Here is a 9,404-nt window from a genome sequence, read left to right on the forward strand (position 1 = left end):
ATTATGTGAAAGAATTTTTGCTTCAGAATAAAAATGTTATTGTCTCTGGATGACCCAAGCTGGAACGGACTCTCCCTGCTCTCGTTTTATATTCCACACAAGAAAAGACTTTGTCAGGGAACAGATCCTAAATCGATTCCCAGTTATCGTCCCATTCCCCTGGAGCGCTCCACAGGCAGAAGGGAACACTGTGGAGTCTAATTTGGCAAGAAAATACTTCTCAACAGGTGGATAGGGGGTCAGTCCAAATCCAACCCCACACCCACTGGAAACACCCCGTTCTCATGCCATAAAATTACACTTCAAAAGCATCCCTAATGAGGCTGAGAATGCACCCCCTCCCCTTCAAAATACGCTCTCTTAAAGACCCACACACATATTTATCCCTATGCTTTACAAAGTATTAACAAGCTGTTTGCTCGTCCAAGCGCTCCTTTACACCCACCCCTGCAACCAATCCGGCACTAACGAGCTGCAGAGCGTCTGGAGGATTAAGGGATGGGATCTGGACATTACTGCGTTGTGGAGAGGAAGGAGGCGTTCTAATCAATTAGGCACAGCGCCATTTGCATAATTTAGATAACGAGGCCGAATTAGCCGAGCAGAGCTAATTATGATGCCATGGTGAGCACATCCACCCACATTCCGAGGCTTGGGATAGTGATGCCAATATGCCCAGTGGGGCCATGGGAACAGGACGGGATCATCATGGCCACCCAGACCTGATGGGAGGTGAAGAAGAAGAGAAGGAGGAAGGATTATTTGAAAAAGAAGAAGACAACAAAGAAGAAATGATGGCCAAGATGACAGTTTTTCCACCATCTGGGAGCAAAATACGAAAGATTTTTTTTGTAATTTGTTGCGTAATCGCAATCATACAATTTCAAGGGGAGGAACAAATTACATATCAAAAGATTAAAATGTTTCTGTTTTGAAAAAAAATGTGTCATGTCTGTCACCATGTGACTTTTATGAAGATGTTTGCTTGAGGCATGACATCCTGTTTAAAAATCTTTTTTTTTCTATTTGATTTTTCAAAACTAATTCAACAGGTACATGGTCTATATTTGACTGATATGCCAAGCCCACTTCCTGCCTGAACCTGGATTTTTAATTTTCTGAATTCTCCCAATCTTGATGGCAATGCCTGATATAGTAAAGCAGCCATTGGGACTAATCCAGAGAGGGTAAAGGTCTTCCACTCCTCCTCCTTCTCATTTGTGAATTGTAGACATTATGTCCACAATACAAAGGAAAAAAGACTCCATAAAGGCTCTACAGACACTTTTCTGAGTATCTATAATCTTTTTCTTAAACACTTTTCCAAGGCCAGATTAAGCCAACTGGACTCCAATCTTAAATGCTAGCAATTTATGAGATGTGTTTATTGATAGTAATTGACGCGTCTGATTTTCTGTTGCTTTTTTGCATGTGTGGATAACTGTATGTATGTGGGACTACAATGCAAAGTGTTACCAAACATTTAAAACAACAAACCTGGACCAAAACCTTCTTAAAGACACACTTACTGAAATATCTTATTTCTAAAGCTAAAAAAATATATATATCGTGAAAGACTAGTACCGTCACGCTCCCGTGAACCCAAAGGATGAGCATCTCCCTCAACTTATGAGCTGGATGTGTCACTACACCCCTAACACTCACATATTTCATTTAACCACAGCCATTCTGTGACACATGAACAAGCGATCACGCCATTACATGGTAAAAGTATATTCACAGAGGCACATAAACATGCAGACCTGAGGAAGTTTTTCCAACACCAAATGTCAACAGGCAAAAAACACAGGCTACCACTTTTCCTCAAGCCAGAGAGATAAAATACTGCAGGCCAATGTGGGCTTTTATAGCTGCCTATACTGTACACGCAGCCTGCTCCCTGTGTGTTCCTGCAACATGGAGAGGGAGGGAGAGTGGGTATTGGATGGGTTAAAGGGGCCCCCAAACTCTTTTGGCAGCTCATGCATCAGAGTGAATGGAACCAATTATAAATCAAGAGCAATTTCTCCCCATTATTCAGCAGGAACCCAGAGAAGACAGGGGGGGGGAGGAGGGAGAGAGCAAGAGTTTGCCTGGCCCTAAAACTCTCAGTGGGAGACGAAGGAAAGAAGAGAAAAGCAGAACAGATGAAAAATTATATGAAAAACAGATATGGGGAGACATCAGGAGGGACAGATAAGGCAAAGACAGGCTGTGCAGAAGTATGGAACAGCCAAAGGTAAAATTTAGAGCAACAACAGATACAGGGAAAGAGAGAAGAAGCAGAAAATTGAAGGAAAGGACACGGGGCGTCAGCCATGTCTGACATGACGCAGCCGAGTAGGTTTCGAAGTGAGAGCTGGTGGATCTGAAACGGTTTAGTGGAGAGGACAAACAGCTGGAAGAAAAAAAAAAGCTTTAAGTTTCAGGAGCTGGGTTTGGAGAGCTACCACTTGTCCCATCACTCAGAGCCGCTCACAGATGTCCACAATCCTCCTCTAGAAATATCAGAAACTAAAACGTTAACCGACACACAGCTTTTTACAAGCAGACGGAGCCATTCTGTCGATGGAAAATTCCAGCTCCGATAACCTCAGGGGCCCAATAAGTAAGTGATCTGGTGCCCAGTGATTTATTCTGTTGAATCATGTCTTCTCCTGCCAGTCTGACATTCTTCAATGATGACTTTCCTTGCAACACAATAAATCTAATTACTGGTTAAAGACCTGGAACACGAACAAAATTCCCCTTACATGTCTTTTTGATGCTTTTTATTGTTGCTGGAGAAAGGAAAACAATGTGCAGTTAATATTCCTGGAGGACAGCTTGCTGTCAGACAGGAAAGCCTCCTAAAAACGACTGAAAATTTTCCAAATATACGCAACTGTGAGGCTTAAAGTGTGAGTGCAAACCTCAAGCCTGTGTGCAAATGATCTATTAGAGCGTCTGGGTTGCTTTTGGCTCGTAATAACGCCCCCCTAATCTTTGTCCAAATATCTGCTTTGCACACACTGAATTATTTGTCTACACACACAGAGAGCTTTCTTAGTGGAGTCTGGAGTTGATCAATGATCTAACGATGCAAACACAGCACTCGAAAACTGTGTGTTTGCCTGTTTGTCTGTAGAGGGAACCCAGAGGAAGGCTGGAATAACTTCATTATCCAATCAAGAGCGCCTTAAGTTTTGCTTTAAGCAGTGGAACTAATGAAGTTAACTGGCTCCAAAGGTTCAGAATAATCACCATTAAGATGTTAATTCAAGTGTGATTTAGAGATGCACCAATCAGAGATTTTATAGCCAATTTCGAAGCATGATTTTGTAAAACGCTGAATTGTCATGCGAGTTGAGTTGATTCTGGTTTTTCTCGACATGCTAAGAATACCTACAAACCTCTTTTTTTCATATTTTATTTACAAACTGGAAACTATCCAAACAAAAGCTCAAAAGAACATAAAACACAAATTTTCCTAAAAAAAACAGTCCAAGGCAGCAGAGCTGTCTGTCTCTCTGCTTCACTGGAAATCTACAAATAAAGTCAGATCTTCCAGATTAGAAGACAGAGATGTTTATAAATTAAACCCCAAAAAATGAACTGGAGCATATTTCAGTTGACCCTTTTCAAAACAGATTATTGCTTCCCTACTCTTGGTTTTCTTTTGGTACATGCCAGTGCATCATATCACAAGATGCAAAACGTCCACTAGTAAATGAAAACACTGACCAATCGAATGTAGGAACGGACTACTGCACAATCATAAGTCTGATTATTGTATCAGTCATTTTTTTTTTTTTGCAAATATACAAAATTATTAATTAGGTCATTGCATTCAAATAAAACGTATTTATATTCAGAAAAGAGCTTATGTCACTCCGTGTTTCTGAGAGACAGCAGACAATGTTACCCAAACCAGGAGTTTTCAATAATTTTGTAACAAAGGCGACATTGTTACTGATCCCTTTTTAAACAGCTTTAAGCATCTCACATTAGCAAGATGAGTGTGGTTGACATTACTAACCATAGACATAAGTCTCCCTGTGTATTCCCACTTTTACCCCTACCTACCTATCAGATACAGTAAACCGGTTCAATCCAACATTGTTAGAAAAAAGTTCCTATTCCCATATGAGGTCATCAGAAACCATGACTTGAGCGGTCATTACGGACTTGATGGCTTTTATCATCTTATATTATCAATTTGTAGAATTTGTGTGCCTTTCCATTTACAAATTGTGCTTTAACCGTGGTGTTAGTGGTTCCCTTCCTTTAAGGCTAGACTTGTGAATAGTTATGAAAGAGTTATGTAAACGTTATATAGGACTTATATGCATATATAAAAATGCAGATTCTTCTGAGTAAAAATGGTCAGAAGAATCAGATGGGGACCAAAATATGACGAGTTTACTTGTGACTGTCCGGTCCATTTTGATGAATACCATTCATTACACACTACACATAACATGCTTTATTAAACTTGTTGAGTATGGAGGATTTTACTGAAGAGAGAAGTCTCAACTAGCTATTTTCAGTATCGGTATGATATTTAAAAAAGAAGCCACAGGATGCACAAACAGCTGAGAAGGGCTTTAGAAAGGAAACAATTGTCACCTGTTCATTAATGCAGCAACTTTTTAACAGAGGTGAGATTTAATAAGGAAGCAGGAACTTGAATATTTCATAGCAAGGCTGCTCAGAAAAATTATTTTTCATCTGTGCTACGATATGTTAGAAAATGCTGGAACCCTTTTAGACATTTCACGGTTAAACAATCTGCAAATGATTGATTCTTCAGCTCCTTTCGTTCTCCCACTATCTTAATTGTTTTAACTACAGTCCTCTCAAACTCTATTCAAACTTTCTCCTTCACTATCCCCTCAATTTTCACATCACATTCCTCCATGCCCCCCTCTGTGGCCCTGGCTGGCAAGAAAAGAGAGGTATGCAGCCCCGGGGGAAAAGGGGGAGCGGACTCCAGGCCACCTGCCAGCCCAGGTGTCCGTCTTAGGTTATCCAATGTCCGACTGGACATAGGAACTCTCTCTTGGGGGCCCAACCCTCCAATCTGTCATCGCCACAAGAACTAAAGCACCGTATGTCAACAAGCCAACATTATGATCAGCAGAGGATGAAGCAGCCATATTTGGTAAAAGCTGCATCAACTCAGAATGAAGGAACAAACTGCTGCTAAATCATTTTCTCTTTTCCCTCTTATATAGTCTTCCTATAATGCTTTAATCTCTAAACAACTGCAAAGGTGAGAGCGGCTCTGGATCAAAACAACAAGTGATGCATTCCATTGCGGAGAAATGGTTTGGATTGGACGACTAACACGTGCGCACATGTGCCGCAAAAGGCCCACAGATTCTGCCTGCAGGGTGCTATGACAACATAAGCATACTTGCTGTCAGAAAGATGAAAGTACGCCCTCGGGAAGGATTTTTTTTTGTTTTCCTCTTTTGTCAATTAATGCCAATGTCACACCCACTAGTAATAACAATGCCGCTTTCCAGCGCCAGAGTCCGAACTGCTGCGTGCCAAACGTGAAATGCAGGCGCAAACAGAAAACCTTCTGGTCCCGCCGGCTGTTTCTTATCTGAAAAATAATCTTAAAACCAGACTTTATAGACTTTGATTTACATCCAGATGTGGAAGCACACCAGACAAGTTAAATCCACTCGTTTCTTTAGTGACTCAAATATCTGTGATACGTGTGAAAACACTGCTCCAGTTACAGTTACTGGTATCAAGGTGAACCAATATTTCAGGCAGCTGCAGTATCAAAAATGCTCAGGTTTTTGCATTTGGAGCAGAATGACATCACACTTGTCATATCCAGTCTACGGCTGAACACTGCCAGTCAGCTGACTGAAAGACGAATTCCCATTGCAAGGTGTGAAAACTAAAGGAGTGCCACCACCTGTGAATGCACATTAAAGCCACAGGTATCGTATGGCAATGCAACTCGCCACTAAAAAGCACCAACGTTTCATGATTGTCACACGCACTTCAGTTAAAAATAAGTTATGGCTGTTGTGTGAAAAAAAAAATCATTTCAAGTTAGTCATTTTTACAGGAAAATAAAATTTTATGCAATATATTTTTAGAAACTTTACAAGATGTCTTTTTTTCTAATGGTCAAATAGATTTGTGGCTCTATTTTAATTGTATTTCTTTGTAGAAATTCTTCAAAAGGCTCTTAAGGTTAAAAAAGTTGCTGCCATCTAAAGTAGTCCTAAGTATTTGCCATAGGTAGATGATTTTATAAATGTTACTTTGGATCCAAGTAAAATCTGAGAGACTGTAATATTGTTACATCCGGTCACATCTATGAGAATCTCCTGCAAGCTAATTTTCAGAACTACATTCAAAGAGTTAGATTCCTATTGTTCAGTCTCGTCTGAAGTTCCTATTATAATAGAAGTTCCTATTATAATAGAATAATAGGAACTTCTGGTATAAAACCTCACTACAACTACAACTTTCTTTTTCCTGATTGCCATCAGCCATTGCTTGCGTAAGAAAACCAGATCGTCTAAGCTTGATATCATGATTGTAGGTCAGAAAAGGTTGAGCAAAAGCAAGTAATCCTAGGACTGGGGATAGATTTATTAAACTATTTGTCAGCATTGCTTGAAATGGTTGGAACCACTAGGAAAAAAAAGACCTACTTTTGCTGATTAGGTTAACATGAGTCGAAAATTGCATTAGTAGCCAAGAAAAACTATTTAAATCATCCTAAAAAAATCTACTTTTACAGTGGCTTGGAAAGGGTAATGGCACTGGAGTTGATTAGGAGCTTATGGCACTCCTACTTAATCAAAAAGGCCAAAGTAGTGTGAGAAAACAGGCAGATAATCAGACTGGAATCATTTAGTTCCAACTTTGATCCGCCCGCCTGTCAGAGATGATCAGCAAAAACAACAAGAACCCAACGAGCGAACAACAAGGCCCCCTTCTTTTTACTGAGACCAATTAATTCGCTTATAGGCCCAGCGCCTAATTGGGGGAGGCCAGGCCATTCGTTTCGACTTTTAATCCAAGTGACACTGATTCAGTGGGAACAATCGGGCCCTCTTGTCCGATGCCATGTCCGTCACTGAATTACAGAGGTCCCCCTCCATGTAAAGAGGCGGTGGAGGCTAAATGTAATCCAAATCACAAAACGACACCTGGGGTTGGAAACTTGAGCCCCCGTGGCTGTTCCAGCAGGCCTTCTCCACCTCCTGCTCTTCCTGGCCAACACTCATTAGCAGCCTGGAGGACTGACAAGCATTTTTCTCATTAAATCAGACCTGAATGAGAGGACGATATCAGGAGACTCTCCTGACAGCACCTCCATTCCAGTAAGGCAGCTCCAGCAGCTGCCTGTTTACTAGGGTCAGTCTGACAGCAGGACTTTAGAGTGAGGAGAACATACTCAGGTGGGCTTGTTTTGTTTTGTGGCCAGCTACACCGACAGGAGCCCAAACTGATGAGAATAAGCCTAATTTTAGGCATGTGATATCACCAAAATGAACAGTATAAAAACTGCTTTTAAAAGATACGTAAGATTTCTTGGTGCTACACCTTTCTTATGTCAAAACTCCACTCTTCTGCAAACTCAAATGTGTCTCCATACTCTTAGTACTACCAAAAGAGCAGTTTTAAGTATAAATACAATAGTTCACTTTGGAATTACGGGAGAAACTTCCAAAATGGCCAAGATTTAAATATGGAACCTGGACAAACTAGTCGATAAGATAACTATGCAAAGATGCACAGATGGGTGACTAACAGGCAAATAAATGGACAAATAAATAGAGAGGGGAAAGTGTGGGAATACATGCTTATCCAGACACTGAAAACAGCTACCGTTTTCTCTTTTTCTGACTTCTTCCAACCCCTTCATTCATTTTCTGTGTTTCCTGCGACAGAAAGACGTAAAATACGAGCTCCTTCCCACTCAGCGGCCTCAAGTCTGCGTCCTTTGGGTATGATGGGGAGAAATGCAGCTCAGCTCGCAGGTCTGGTTTTGCCTTGCCCTATGGGAACGACTATAGGCTGCGGCCTGCAAACCCTGCACACGTCCCCCCCTGGACTAAAACAGACACTAATGCGCGTTAAAATAAAACAACAAAACACACACACACACAAAACTCCTTGAGTCTGCAACGTGTCACTGCGCGATCTTGGCTCTGCTTTAACGTGTATTGTGTTGTAATACATCGCAGGAGTTTGGAGGAACAGTTTGGATAACACAGGCGCAGGCTTATCGTCCAATCAACAACAAGCTAAGCCCGACAACAAAGTTAATTCCACTTATAATAAGCAAATCTGACACCGACGAACGCGTCAGACACGAAGAGCCAAACACCAAGAGCGTTAACTAAGACGGTTTGGGGGGGAAAGGGTCTACGTGGTTTTCCCTAAAAGAGCAAAACAAAACAAACGCGGCTATCAAAGCGCACACTTTGTGACCTGGACAAGCTGTGAAAAGGTTTCTCGGTGAATAAAGAATCGGGATCGTTCGTGAAATCGCGATAACAGCTGGAAAACAGGCACCGTGTGCGGATGAGTTTATTGATAGATTAGTAATAGAGGTTCCCAGGCACCGGAGAGCCACAGCAGCACGGGACCGCATGAAGCCATGAACTCACCAAATCTGGCTGGAACTTCTCTTGTTCTCACGATCCTTCTCCGGGCTTCTCTTCTGAGTTGTGGTTCTCTCTCTCAAAAATTTAAAGAAAAAAAAAGAGTCACTTTTCTTCTTCCTCCTCTTCTTGTTCCCTGCTTTAGTAATTTACTGCGATGCCACCGACATTTTCTTCCTTCGGCTCCCCAAGTTCTCACATTGAAAGGCCGTTTTTGGATGACTGAGCTCTCAAACAATTCCTCCCTTTTGGAACGCCTTTTCGGGTCCTCCCACTTCCCAAGCAAGGAGGAGGGATCTGAACAATGGGGACTGGCTCCCAAAAAAAGGGAGAGAGGAAAAAAAAAAATCCCTGAGCTGGGTACTGCACTGTCGATTCTCCACCAATTTCACTATACATTAAGGCTTTCTAGAGACAGTCTGCCTGGGACTGGAGCATACAGAGCCTTGTGTATAATTAAAGGAATATAAAACTAAAAGAAAAAAAAACGTATTTGAGTTTAGGTAAAGTTTGGGTGGAAAAACAGCGCCCCCATCCCCCTTCCCTCCTTCTATTCCCCCCTGATTTGGTATTCCATGATCCCCTCCGAGGTTGTATTGACCCCCATCCATTGAGGCCTGCAGGCCCTCAGGCGCAGCTGTGTACTGTGCTGTCCTGGTGTTGAGTTGTTGTGGTGCGGACCACTCAAAGCACAGTGATCACAGCCTGAGCTCACCCCCCCACTCCTTCCCTCTGTGCTCTCACTGGAGATCTCTTCCACACTTCAGTCAGCAC

At 41.8% G+C, this 9,404-nt stretch overlaps 1 protein-coding gene across 1 annotated transcript in view; it reads right to left on the minus strand.

Annotated features, from left to right (window-relative positions):
- boc (BOC cell adhesion associated, oncogene regulated) overlaps positions 1-8,859 on the minus strand; it is a 31,735-nt gene extending 22,876 nt beyond the window's left edge. The window contains exon 1 of the mRNA XM_055037370.1: positions 8,637-8,859. The gene's annotated coding sequence lies outside the window, so the exon portion shown is untranslated. The remainder of the gene's footprint in view (positions 1-8,636) is intronic.
- Between the last annotated feature and the right edge of the window lie 545 nt (positions 8,860-9,404).

The sequence above is a fragment of the Poeciliopsis prolifica genome, unplaced genomic scaffold (genome assembly GCF_027474105.1).
Source record: "Poeciliopsis prolifica strain line A6 unplaced genomic scaffold, Auburn_PproV2 SCAFFOLD012, whole genome shotgun sequence".
Classification (NCBI taxonomy): Eukaryota; Metazoa; Chordata; class Actinopteri; order Cyprinodontiformes; family Poeciliidae; genus Poeciliopsis; species Poeciliopsis prolifica.